Genomic DNA, 13,863 nt, shown 5'->3' on the forward strand with positions numbered 1-13,863 from the left:
AGCCTTGGTGGTAACGTTGATTTTCAACCTACCAGCGTAGCCCAGTCGGTAACGCTGATTCCAAGGAACGTAGCCTTGTCGGTAACGTTAATTCCCAGTCTACCAACGTAGCCCAGTCGGTAGCGTTGGGCACCCCTCCCCCCCCCATACCAATCGAATTTTCCTATTTCAGAAACTATTTTAAAAATTATATATAATTTTGGTAGTTAGTAGATTATAAATATATTGTAAAGTAAAGGAAAATATGTAATAAATAAAAACAAGAGTAAAAATTAACCCATGGTTTAAATGTATCACACTACGAGAAGATTCCGGGTTACGAAGAAATTGTCTTGTAACGACTCTGGGTTCTGCCGAGCTAAATTTCGGCAAAAAGGTTCATTACAACCTTATACCAAAATAGCCATGATTTCTTGCAGAACCTACTGGTCTGCTTAACAATGTTACTCCTTAAAAATTAATTAAAGATGACTATAGAAATTCCAATATAATTTTAATGAGTAGCTAAGAGAATGGAACAAGGAAGTTTTGGTGATTTCATTAGTTACTAAATTATTTGTCATTGAGTTTATGGCGAGGCGTAAACTTTAGGAAGATTATTCTGCTTCTAATATTATTGCAGGTTTTTTTTAAAAATAGTTTTTTATAGTAAGATTATCCATTGGCATATGCTTTCTTCTATCATATACACTCTTCCTAGCTGCAGACTAAAATATAGAGTATTTTGGCACCATCATCTCAACTTAAATTCAAATGAGGAAAATTTGGTAAAGTAATCAATCATTCAGTTGTAATTCAGTTGTACTGAGCCTCCTTTCAAACGTTATCATACCAAACAGTTAGGTCGTACCTTTTAAGTTTCAGCCAGGAAATATCAAAACAGAGATAATCAGTTTGTAATATCTGATCCAATTTCCATCAACGGTTTATCAATGGTTTACTTAATGTTTTTTATTAAAGGCGCAAAAACTGAAATGGGTCAAGTGCTGATACATTTTTTGCAAATTAGCACAGCAATTATTATATTTTCTTAGGTTTGTAGTATAAGCGTTCACAATCTCAAGATCTGCGGAACAAATTTGCAGACTTCTTTGTTTTAACGTTTAAGCTAAGCCTAATTCTTAATAATATAGAATGACATCATAAGAAAACCGTTTCAGCTTACTTTATTACATATGTATGAAAGAGCATCATACACTTCTTATTTTAGTGTAAATTATTAAATTAAATAAGAATAAAACTAAAAGAAAATTTTATACAACAACTATCCAGTGTAACTTCAGTGAAAAGTTTATGTGGGCGGAAATTTGTTAAACAAAAATTTCATTCTTTACACAATTGTTGTCTGAGTCTCTGTAGCAGATGCATTTTGGTCATGACCAAAATGAGCGTAATATTGCCTAGATCATTTATTGTATGACTGCTTGAATTACATGGCTCTTACTAAAAAGGTAAATTATTTTAACCTTTCTTTTAGTAAGATATAACTATTTGTCTTATCTACTTAAGCGAAACATTTTTAAAGATATGAATCGATATATAAATTATAGTTGAATAAATAGATGAAGTGGTTAATTCCATATAACTTTTCGATTTAATTAGTAATAAATTTAATAGATATTAAATATAACGCATTTTTTAATATATTGGAGAGAGTGAGTATAATTTAGTATAACTTTTTTTTTGTATCTGTATCATTTATAACAATTATAATTTTCTAAGAAAATGCTTTCCAAAAGTATTTAAAATAAAATTTTCTCCTAATGGACAAGAAAGGAACGTGAAAGTTTTCTTCCGTAATTAAAATTTATTACTTTTAAATAACAACAAAAAGTCATTATTAATTTTGCTGTAATTTATCACATTTTCAGCGTTTAATAATCACTTCACTTTTAATCATATTGGCCGCTTATTAGTAATTCAATAAATCATAATTAAAGTAAAGTTGCAAACAAAATGAATTGTTCATGTCAGTTGAAATCTTTCCAAGGCTTCAATAACTTTCTTTCAACTTTGACCTTTCGCATCTATCAAAATTCCAATTTAAATTTGATGCTGTGTTGTGCAATATTAACACAACGTAATTATTTTCTCTTTAACACAATTACTGTCGGCATTTACAAAATAGTTTAATTTTGTGTTAAAATATAATAAAATCGAAATATTCTAGCCGCCATGAATAGAAAGAGAAACCTTGATGAGCCCCACCAATCACCACCAACCCTCATCAATTCCCACTTTCCGATTAGTCATACCAATATATAAAAGATTATTATTTTGGTTCAAGTTTGCGCACAAGGCCATTAACTGTAAAATTATTCGCAGTTCCTTATAAATTTTTCATTTAACATTCAATCAAATATTTTAAAGCAATTTACTTGTGCTGCTTTCAGATTTAAATTAAATTTGTATACCTGCAACATATTCATTGAGCGAGGAAGTGTACTACTGCACAATGAAGGGGTAGACGAAGTTACTAGTATAGCATATCAAATCGGAAATATGGAAGTGTGAAAATTTGGGTGTAGATTCGTTTGCTAGTAGTATGGAAGCTCATTTCATTAAGTTATCTTAGTCTGACATATCAGCATAGTTGAACGAGAGTTTGACTTCATAAAGAAAAGACTACTTTAACAAAATAGGTAATTTCTTTCTTTATTCCTCTTCACAAAAATGGAACCTGGGCCCTGTTGCACCAACACTTTTCACTTTGCACTTTGCAAAACTTATGAGTGACTTTTTTTTGCAAAGTAAAAGTGAAAAGCGTTGCACCAAAGACTTAACATAATTTACTTTGCACTTTGCAAATAAAAATTTCACTGCAAAGTCTTTGCATAAAATGCAAAGCAATGCGTTGCACCAAAAAATTAGATTACTTTCATTTTGTATTGGTTTTTGAAAGCATTTCGATTCTGTATGTATACTTGTTTTTTGTTTGTTTGATATTTTGATGCTATGAGTACATGATTTATGCATATTTTTGTTTAAAATAAAAGTTTTTAAAATAATATTTTTTTTAATAAATTTTATTATTATAATTTTTAATATTTGTATAATTTTAGTACAATTATATGTTATACATTAATACAAAACACAAAATTTTTGTATATGATTTCTTTTATTGACATTGAATCCTAGATAAAGAAGTTGTGTATATCTATAAAGACAATTTTTATGCTTTTAATTTATTTTGCTGTTTGAAAAGTTATAGAAAAAGAATTTATATGTAAGGAGTATGAGTATGAGTTGTTTTAACAACAATTATATTGAAAAACAAAGTTAACAAATATAATAAGTTGCTTTTATATAAAAATTTAGTTGAAAGCTGTCATTATTATTTAATTTTAAAGTACTATAAGTTATTAAAGTATTGTTTACTTGTCGCTGTGTATTATCCTAATACAAAAGAAACCTACGCATAAAGGGCCTAAATTACTGATTTTATTTAGAACATTTTTCTTAATTTATACAAAATCATCTTAAAACTAACTTAACTAATTTTACTATCAACGTTAAAATAATATGTTGTCTGTTATCACTAATTTTAGTGAACTATATTATTTTTAATTACATTTCAAACAAGGTTCAAAAAACAACGCAAGTCCAGGCACTTGTGATTTTTTCTTCTATTGTCTTTAGAAATACATTTTTATTATCATAATTAGATACGGATAATTAGATATTTAAAAATGTTACTTCTCAAATTAATTCTCAAATTAATGCTTTATGTTCTCAATGAGAGAAAAATGCTCAAAAACTCATAAAAATTTGCAAAGTGAAAAGTGTTGGTGCAACAGGGCCCTGGGCAGGGCCCTCATTGAGAACATAAAGCATTAATTTGAGAATTGAGTTATGCAAAGTTTTGAAAACACTCTAAAAATGCAAAGCATTGCACCAATGTACTTTTCAATGAAAAGTAAAGTATGAAAAGAAAAGTGAAATATTTGACAAAGAACTGGTTTCTTTGCAATTTCTGTTGCACCAATACTTTTTACTTTGCGCTTTGCAAAAGTAAAATGCAAAACTTTACAAAAAAATTGCAAATGATTAATTCACCCTGCAAATTTTGCAAATGATTGCTTTACACAAAACAAAAGTTTCTTATGTATATTAATAAAAGACAAAATGCGTAAAATGAAAGAAATCATTAATAAATAAATAAAAATAGTTTTAAAAAAATAGAAATAGAAAATTAGTTTAAGCAAATATTATTGCTGTTTTTGAAATAAATTTAGCTGCAATAATTAAAGGGATATATTACCGGACAATACTTTTAAATTGTGAATTAAAGACTTCAGTTTCTAAAAAAACTTTATAATACATTTAATATAAATATTTTCTGTGAATTATTGTTCAAGCATGAACACTTATTTATTATAATGATCAGTTTATTATTATTATAAGTCTGTTATCGTTCAAATTTTCCGAATTATGAACTAAGAAAAAACATGGGTAAAAAATTTCCTATAATAGCTAACATTGTGAAATTTTTAAATATCTAAAATGAAAGTGATCTAATTTTTTGGTGCAACGCATTGCTTTGCATTTTATGCAAAGACTTTGCAGTGAAATTTTTATTTGCAAAGTGCAAAGTAAATTATGTTAAGTCTTTGGTGCAACGCTTTTCACTTTTACTTTGCAAAAAAAAGTCACTAATAAATTTTGCAAAGTGAAAAGTGAAAAGTGTTGGTGCAACAGGGCCCAGCTCTGAGAAAAAATCAATAACTCGAAACTGAGAATATATAGAATTTACATTTGTCAGCAAACGGCAAACGTAAAACACCCCGATCCTAAAGCAAACGATGAAAGACTTTACAATTTTTTTAATTTTTTTTTTTTACTTTTATATTTCTTTATTTTTATTTCTTTATATTTTTATTTTTTAATTTTTTATTTTTTCATGTTAGATTTTTATTCTTTCTTATTTTTGCTTATGCTCTATCCTTATATTTCATAATTTTAATACATATGCTGTACAAGTTTTTAATATGAGAATCAAAATTCTGATTCATTTTAGTTTAAAAATTCAAAATTAAAAAAAAAACAATTTTCGGGCCAAAATGTTGACCATGGTTTCTTTTATAAAGTTTCTTATCTGCATTTGTAATTACTAGGGAATTATTTTTTGGGAATATTGTGAAACCTATTAGTTTTGATGCAACTGCTGGCAACAGTTTTCATCTCTTGCATTGAAGAAGTTGGAAATTTACTTCCAATACATTTGAAATAATATTAAATTTTAATTTTAGTTAAATTAGTCGGCAAGTTCTTTTGCTCTTGGGTAGGTGCTGGCAAAAGTGATTGGATCGATCATATAATAGAGTTTATGCTTACATTCACCATAAACTACGTGAACATACCCTTTTGCAAAACGCGAAAATAGTTGTAAAACCAAATTCTTAATTCCAACCTTCGACTTATATAGAAGGAACTGTGTAACAGAGTTTCAAATAGCCCAAACATTGCAAATTTAAGCATTTATGCGTGACAAGTAACTGTTTCAGCACATTCTATATTCTAATCTCAATTAAGCTTAAAACAGTTCTTTATGCATTGGGAAGGATTTCTTCTTCCTAAGAGATATAAGGCGGTCGTGTAGTTAAAACTTTGTAGCACTCCAAGCATTGTCTCGAAGAGGATGGTGGATCTGTGTGGAACTTTTAATCCACATCGTTAGTGTTAATCGCTATCTTTGCTCGCGATATATGTACTGCCCAATTTTTTTAGTACAAAACTTATAACCATTTGCTTACTTCTTACCCAAGTACACTTTATAATATTCGTCGTTAGACTTAATCATATTTTAACCACTTCATACACTTCATAACAGCAATAGAAACATGCAACTGACAGCCATTTGACAATTATTTTTTCAATTGTCTGCAAAGACATTTATATATTAATGAAAGATATTGTAGTTGGGCTTCAAGCTATAATTTTATAAAATCAGAATTTAATGGAGCTCTTGTTACAGCAGATCCTCCAAGTAGTCTCAGGCACTATTTAGAAAAAGTGCTTCAAACACTGATTTATGTTTTATTAAGTAAAGAAGATGAAAAAGATCGATCTTGTAAAAATAAGACCAAAAGATAAAAAAACAATATTAAAGTAATATATTACGTTACAATTAAACCACTGGGTGCAGTTATCTTTACTCCCCAGTACATAGGACACAGTGATCATCATTGTGAGTTCTACACATTAACACTCAAGCAGAAAGTAAATAAATTGATTTAAGCCATTGAGCATAACATAAATCTCATTATGTGAAAAAAATAATTGGAAAATATTCTTTGTTAAACTTGAAATTATAAAGTTTTTTGATTTTTCATTTCCCATTTGTGACGATTTCAATGCAATGTTCTCTTTTCTAAATATGAACAAACATTCTTTAGTCATCATTCTTTATTTTCTCCTAAATACTATACAATTTTTTGTACTTTTGTACTTGTTTCTCTGCGATGAAGAAAACTTGATTATCTCAAGAAGACATATTCACTTAACTCATTCCCTCTTCTAAGTTTTTAGTGCCTTGTTGCGATACAAGGAAACCAAATTTTCTTGACGAAATCATAAAAATACTCAAAACTTAAAGTAAAGTACTCTGAATTATCTCATCCAAGTCATAAATCTGTGTTTAAAGGTAATAATACTGCTTACTGCGAAATCGCAAAATAAAAATGCAACAAAACCTCCAATTCCATTTTATGTTCCTTACGAGTTTCGTAATTGAACCAAATAAAAGCCCACTGATCTTTTGTTGCTGACAATATCCTACGCAAATGTATACAATCGGTAGTAACTTTCCTTTTGCTGCACATTGACTGTAATATGTGTGGACATAATTGCTGGAGAGACGGCGATTTATGAATGTGGATGTTTGTATATTAAATTTATGATGCAAATGATGCCGCATCAACTTTATTGTGGGTCTCCTTGTTTAAAATGCAACAGAAAAGTTAAAAACAAGTGGAAAAAAAGAATTTTTTACTAGCTATGTGCATATAGGTACATGAAATGCAATAAGATCTAAAAAAATCAACAGCACTGTCAATAACAGCAACAACAACAACAACAATAGATTAAAACGCAAACAAATATAATAACAAGTGACTGCTTAAAGCGGCGGAAACATCAGCAATAACTACAATCCATCTCTTCCACTGCATTTAACAATGTGTGCTATTGTACTAACTTAACTTACACAAGTAAATGTGAGAATACTCCCAGTAGCAGAAATAAGGAGTAAAAAGGCCTTTTTAAAGGCCTTTTTCTGCAGTAAGTAGTACTTACACACTTGTATTTTTTACTATTCCTTTTTTGTTCTGGATAAGCCAATATCGGAGGCCTTACACACTCGCTGTGTAGAAAAGGCCTTTAAAAAGCACTGCAACACAACCCAGTAGCAGAATACTCAAGGCCTTGTCAAAAAAAGGCCTTTTAAAAGCACTCCATCAGAAGGTGTAATGAAATTCACATGCCTTTTGTTAAAGTACTTTAAAAAGGCTTTTACTAAGAAGGCATCACTAAAGGAGTTGATGCGCATTGCGTACACGCAAGTGGTGTTCAAATCATATTTGCATGTTTTGTTTTTAAGGGCCCATTAGACAGCAACGTTCGTTGTCAACGCGCGCTTGCCATTACACAAACAATTTTTTAACAATTTTTAAAACACGCCCAAGATAAAACAACAAATATACTAAAAAATCGCTCTCACAAGAGAATTTTTTTCTCCTACTTTTCTCCTACTTTGTGAAATGCGAAATTTGTTTGTGTAATAGTAACATTTGAAATTTTAAGAAATGTGTTGACGAAAATCAAAACATTTTGATATTTCTTCAAACATGCTCGTGTTTTTGCATATACAGTCGGATTTGGTCGGCATGCAAAATTTTATTTATTTTGAGAAATGGAAGCGTAAACATCGTTTAAATGCACGCATGATTTGTCGTTAGGATGCGATGCTTTGCAAATATGAATGAATTTAATTTTAAATATTTGTATTTTCTACCTAGGTAAAATTTTTTAATTTCCAAAACATTTTATTAAGAAGAATTAAAATATTAATAACCTTGGGCTAAAAAAAAATAACCAAACATTAAATTACAATAAAAATTTTGTTTTAAATATTAATTGCATTGTGCACCTACGGAAAATTTGTTATTAAAAAATACCAAAAAAAAAAATTAAATTATATAAAATATAATATATATAAAAATAAATATATAAATTGAAATCATAAAAATAAATATATGAATATAGAAATTAAAATTATAAATTAAATGTAAAACATCATTTTTCGTAAGGAAATTACGCATAGCAGTCGCTGAAGACACTTCAGCGATTGCTTTAATACTGATGAGTGAACAAATTTTGCATTGCTTGCTGGAGGCGTGTTTAAAAAATTGTTGGTAAATTTAATGTGTAATGGAGAGAGAAGACTTCGTGTGTTTGTCAACGCGCGTTGATGTCTAAAGGCCACTTAAGTATATCTGTTTTTTTTTTCGTTTTGGCTTACCTTTGCTTTATTTCGTTGTAGTCTAGACTACTGTCTCTTCTTTGTTAAGTTAAATTATTGCAAGTTATGAAATTCTAACAAAATTAGTCCATTCGTGAATTCGAAAGTAAGCTGATCGCTAGTGAAATAATTTATAAATAGTGCTTATTAAAAGTAATAAAAATATATAAACTAATTAAATAATTAAATAAACTAATTAAAATAAATGAAAAGACAACTGAACCATAAATATTAAATAATAGTGCAAAACAGTGGAAAATTGTACGTAAAAATTGTAACAAAACAATTGTAAGTATACTTTTATACCTTTAAAAAGGCCTTTTTACTCCTTATTTCTGCTACTGGGATGTTTATACCTACAACTACAAAAGCAGGCGAATATAAAAGTAATTCAATCACGTAGACACATGCACACACATGTATATATAAAAGAATACGTCGTCGTTGTTGCATGCATCAGTCAACATTATTTATGTATAACGTGTTTGCTGACTGTTTTGTCTGCATTCTTTGTTGTTATATTTTGTTGTTTTACGCTGTCATTGTTGTTTTTTATTTACGTGCATAAATTTATTTACGTTCATATATTGCTGCCCCTGCCATTGCTATTGCCTTATTGTGAAAAAAATAGCGTACTACTACTACAAGCAGCAAGGTGTACTAAAGCTGCGTTGCTTATTTTGAAGTTTTGTCTTTTGTTGTCATTTATGGCATAAGTCAAGTTTATTTATTTATTCATTTATTTTCGCTTTGTCTTTTTATCCGCACTTACTAATTCTTTTTTGTTTTTGTTTCTGTTTTTTTTCTCTTCAATTTTAAGTTTTGTTTAAAAATGAAAATACGAGCAAATAATGCTGCAAAGGAAGCGGCAAATGTAATAGCGTTGGCATCTCTAAACGCACGTGGCGGCAAGGTTGAGGAATGAACTAGTCAACTGTCAACTATTTTGCTGTTCTATTCAAAAACTTTTCTTTGGTGAACTAAAGTAGACATTGCCAAGTAAAAAGTCTTTTAACATAAACGAAAAATTGAAAAACTTTTATTTTGTTAAATGGTGTCTCAGTTAAATATTAATTACATCAATTCCTCCTCAACTTTGGTTTTATAAAAAATACTTAACATTTAAGTAATGTGACTAATTAGTTTAGTGGATCAAGTAAAACTTTTTCTGAGGGCACTGGATATCGGGTTACGTGCTTATGTACTTATTTGTGCAACATCAAAATGCACTGAATAAAAATAACCAACTTTGCGCGACCCCTGTCTATGTTTACAAATTTATGTGGTTTTGTGGTTATTTGTAGTGTTGAAAAATAATATAAAATTTAAGCAAATGGTATCACAAAAAAGATTAATTTCACCGAATGGTACCACAAACTGTGAATTTCAAATTGGCATCACTAGCATTTGCAGGTGGTTTTGTTTGTAAATAAACATTTAAATTTTGCAAAGGTTAGTAGAAATGACTGTGTCTTTTATTGAATTTGCTTAGTTCAATATTAATTAAAGAAAAATTGGTGCGATAGGGCGAATTGAAATGTTTAGTCAACTGGTACGCAGAGTCACCTGCAATCCATTCTTCTCCAGTAAATAAGCGCGCGCTGTTCGGCACACTCAGTTCATCCCCTTGTCGAAAAGATGTAATTATTCTAACATCCCCTAGTAGTTCATACATTCTTTCATGAGAGCGTGCCATTGATCCAAGTGTGCTGTGTCTTTGATTTTTGCAACTATTAAGCTTTTAAGCACATACCTTCGATAAATTCTTGAAGGTCTTGAAAAGCTTTATTTACAAGTCTTTAATTTGATTTTTACTACTCTTTTAGGCATTTTGGTACAATTGATTTTGAAATTCAAATTGAAATTTCTTTAAACTGACGACAAAAACAAAGAACAGCAGTTTGTTCTTTGTGATCACCACATAACCCGATAACCAGTGCTCCGTGAACACCCTAAATATTACATCAACTATCCAAATTCAGAATTTGTATATATAAAACGTCAGCAAACAGTAGAGCTCTAATATGATATGGTTTATACGATCAACCCAAAAAGTTTATTAATTTGTTTTAAAAACGACTTCCATTTAATATATGTATCTACAAAAAAATGTTGTTTGTAATTTAAATTAGGCTTATTTAAATTATTTAAAGTAAGTGAAGGCATTTTTATTCTCCAAAATAATACTTATAATATTTAAGAATAACAAAAAAAAATCTTTTTATGTAGAACAATATCTTAAATATCGCATAAACATTTGTAAAAGATTTTAGATTACTTAATACGATCCTAAAATTGTTGACATATTTTGACATTGTACGCATATTCGAATTCCATCAGCGGGTTAACCATAGTTATACGATGGGAGACTGCTCTAATGGTACGTACATCAAGTTATTGATTCAAGTAAAGTCAGTATTTGGATCATATTATCTCAATCAGTATCACCGATTTGGTTGAAAAGTTTTATAACCATGCTTTTTTTATATAAAAATACCCGTTTTTATAAAAACGGGTAAAACGGGTATATAAAAAAAAAATTAAGACTCATAATTTAGGGAACGCAAAAGTCACTCAACAGACTTGTACCGACAACCTAAAAGGCTCTCATTTCAAACACAAGAACTCTGCTTCTCTTTGATTTATTACAATTAAACTTTGACAGTATATAAGTGAAGAATCTATATAAACTATGTATGAGTTTGCTAATAAAGGATTTTACTATAAATATCCATTCTGATGATTTTGATAAATACACTTTTTTTCATCTCATAATTTTATTTAATATACATTTTGTTTAGTTATAAGAAACTACTTCTTCTTCAAAGCCGTTGAAGCCGTTTACGGAGAGACCTATAAATAATGAATGATTACATGGTTTTGTCTTCGCTGATGTCTGCTCAGAAACAACATATTGTGATAATGATCGGATAGTAAATTGCAGTGACTCACTTTACTGAAGCTTGTGTATATTGTGAAAGTGTGGCTCATGTCATTTGCTTAAATATTTAATAAGAATAATATACATAAATATTACATCATTTTTGATTGCATTCGCTATTCTGTCTTGATACATTCCATTGCCATTCCTATTCTCATTTCATCTGATGCTGGTCTATGGCTATGATAGTTCACAACTGACTAACTGACTGGCTGACTGACAAATTGACCAAATGACCAACATAAACGCCATAATATCATCCATAAAAATTTACATAAAAATAAATTTCGTGTTCTCTTATTGCAGGGGTTGACGGTATTGTGTTTATTACTCATATTGTGACTTGGTCTGAAATTTTTACATTATTGTTCTCATTTTCGTTTTTATTGTATCTTGGCTAAGGTTATTATGTCCTTAAAATATGACAGTTTGTCCTTGATTACTGTCAGTTTATATATCATATTCATTTGTTTCTGCCCCCAACAGTTATGACACTTTTCCCTAAAGAATTTTTTATTAAAATAAATTATTTTTATGACATTTGCTGTTCTCGTACTCATACTTCAGCGAATGCATGTTGAATTTTGATTTCGTCTTTTTTGCTTTTTTCCTCTTTTCCATGTAACTGTATATGATTAATAAATTTTCTGTATAAAAATGGTTTTATGCATTTGTAGAAACAGAATAATTGCAACATAAATAAAAATGATAAATATTTTTGAATTAATTTTTTATATGGAAAACAGGGCTACGAAGTAACTCTGAACAAGTAGTTATTTTTGAGGGTGAATATTCATTAAATAGTTGATAAACATAAATTGAATTTATCGCACGTTAATGAAGTTCTTAAATAAGGTTACAAGCTGTTCTGTTCTAGGGAGGGAGAAGATTTCATATAAGAGAAAATTAAGCAAAAATTTAGAGAAAGCAGTTACACTAAATACATACTAACTGCTTTCGAGAAGCAAAAAAGTTACGCGGGGACTTTGTAAAATATTTATGTTCAACTTTTTCAAAATTTGGTACATCAGGTCTATTTATCTTTATTTCATTCTTTTATTCCCTGCAAATAACAAATAAAAGATCTATGAATGATAATTTTTAATTAATTATTCCATAATAGTTTTATTCCAAAAGTACTTTAGTTTAGAAAAAACAAAAGTAGGTATAGGGCAATTTTTATACTTCAAACTTTAATCCTTCTAGGGATTGTGACAAAAAGTGATTGTAAATAAATACATGTCTGTAAAAGACATAAATAGGTACTTATAAGAAGTTATATCCAAGAAGTTATAAAAACTTTCCAGCTTGTAACAACATTTGTACGACCAAAAATACAGTTACTTTCAAACGGGACTAATATTTGCCATTTTGTAATACAAATCGTTTAACAACCGTTGCACTTCTTAAAATTGGGACCACCTACTAACAAGCGGTGACAATTTCTCGCATTAACTTTTTTTAATGTAGAACCTCGTTTTTCGCTTGATGGATATATCCGAAACCAAGGATGTCATATCTGGGATAGTTATGTTAAGCCTTATCCGAGTTAGTCAATGATTGCTAGGGGGACTCTGCAGAGTCCCACCCACCTCACTGATTTGAGCATTCCTGTTAATCTTCGTGATTATTCAATGATTGATCTAAGATCTGCATACCATCCCGTGTAGTAAGTGATTACTCTGAGATTAGATAGTGCTAAGTAGAGCAGCCTGTTAGTTTTCGCATATAGCTTCAGAGCTCTGCCCTTATGCATTTTTTGACCGGATCTATTCTAAGGTCTCTTAGCATGTCATTCGTGCGGATGTACCATGGTAGTTTGAAGAACCTTCGGAGAGCCTGACTTTGAGCCACTTGTAGCTTTTTGATAGTAGAGTCGGCAGCTTTGCTATACGCGACACACTCATAAAGTAGTGCTGGTCTAATTATCTGGCTGTAGATCATCTTTCTATTCTTCACGCTAAGATTGTTGTGTTTAAAAAGCGGTTGTAAGCAGTGCAGTGTTTTTGCGCAACTACTTCTTTTGACTTGTATGTGCTTGTGTCAAGTGAACCACTTGTCAAATGTGATTCCTAAGTATTTAATGCTGTCTTCCCAATTAATCGCGATGTCACCGTCTCTCACTCTCGGTGGATGTTGCCTGCGTTTACGAGGGCTTTAGTTTTCTCATTGTTAATTTTTACCAAAACGAGACATTTTAACTATAAGGCCGTCGTGCCACACCTTGTCAAATGCCTTGGCGATGTCAAAAGTAATCATACCCGTTGATTCCCTTCTGCTCAGGGCAGACTGTATCATCTGAGCTGTTCGCAGCAGTTGTACTTTTGTGGAGAGGTCTTCCCTTAAACCAAATTCTTCGTTAGTGAGAGTGTATCATCGTCTTCGGTGATATGGTCTTCCTCTT

Source organism: Teleopsis dalmanni, chromosome X (assembly GCF_002237135.1).
Source record: "Teleopsis dalmanni isolate 2A chromosome X, ASM223713v2, whole genome shotgun sequence".
Classification (NCBI taxonomy): Eukaryota; Metazoa; Arthropoda; class Insecta; order Diptera; family Diopsidae; genus Teleopsis; species Teleopsis dalmanni.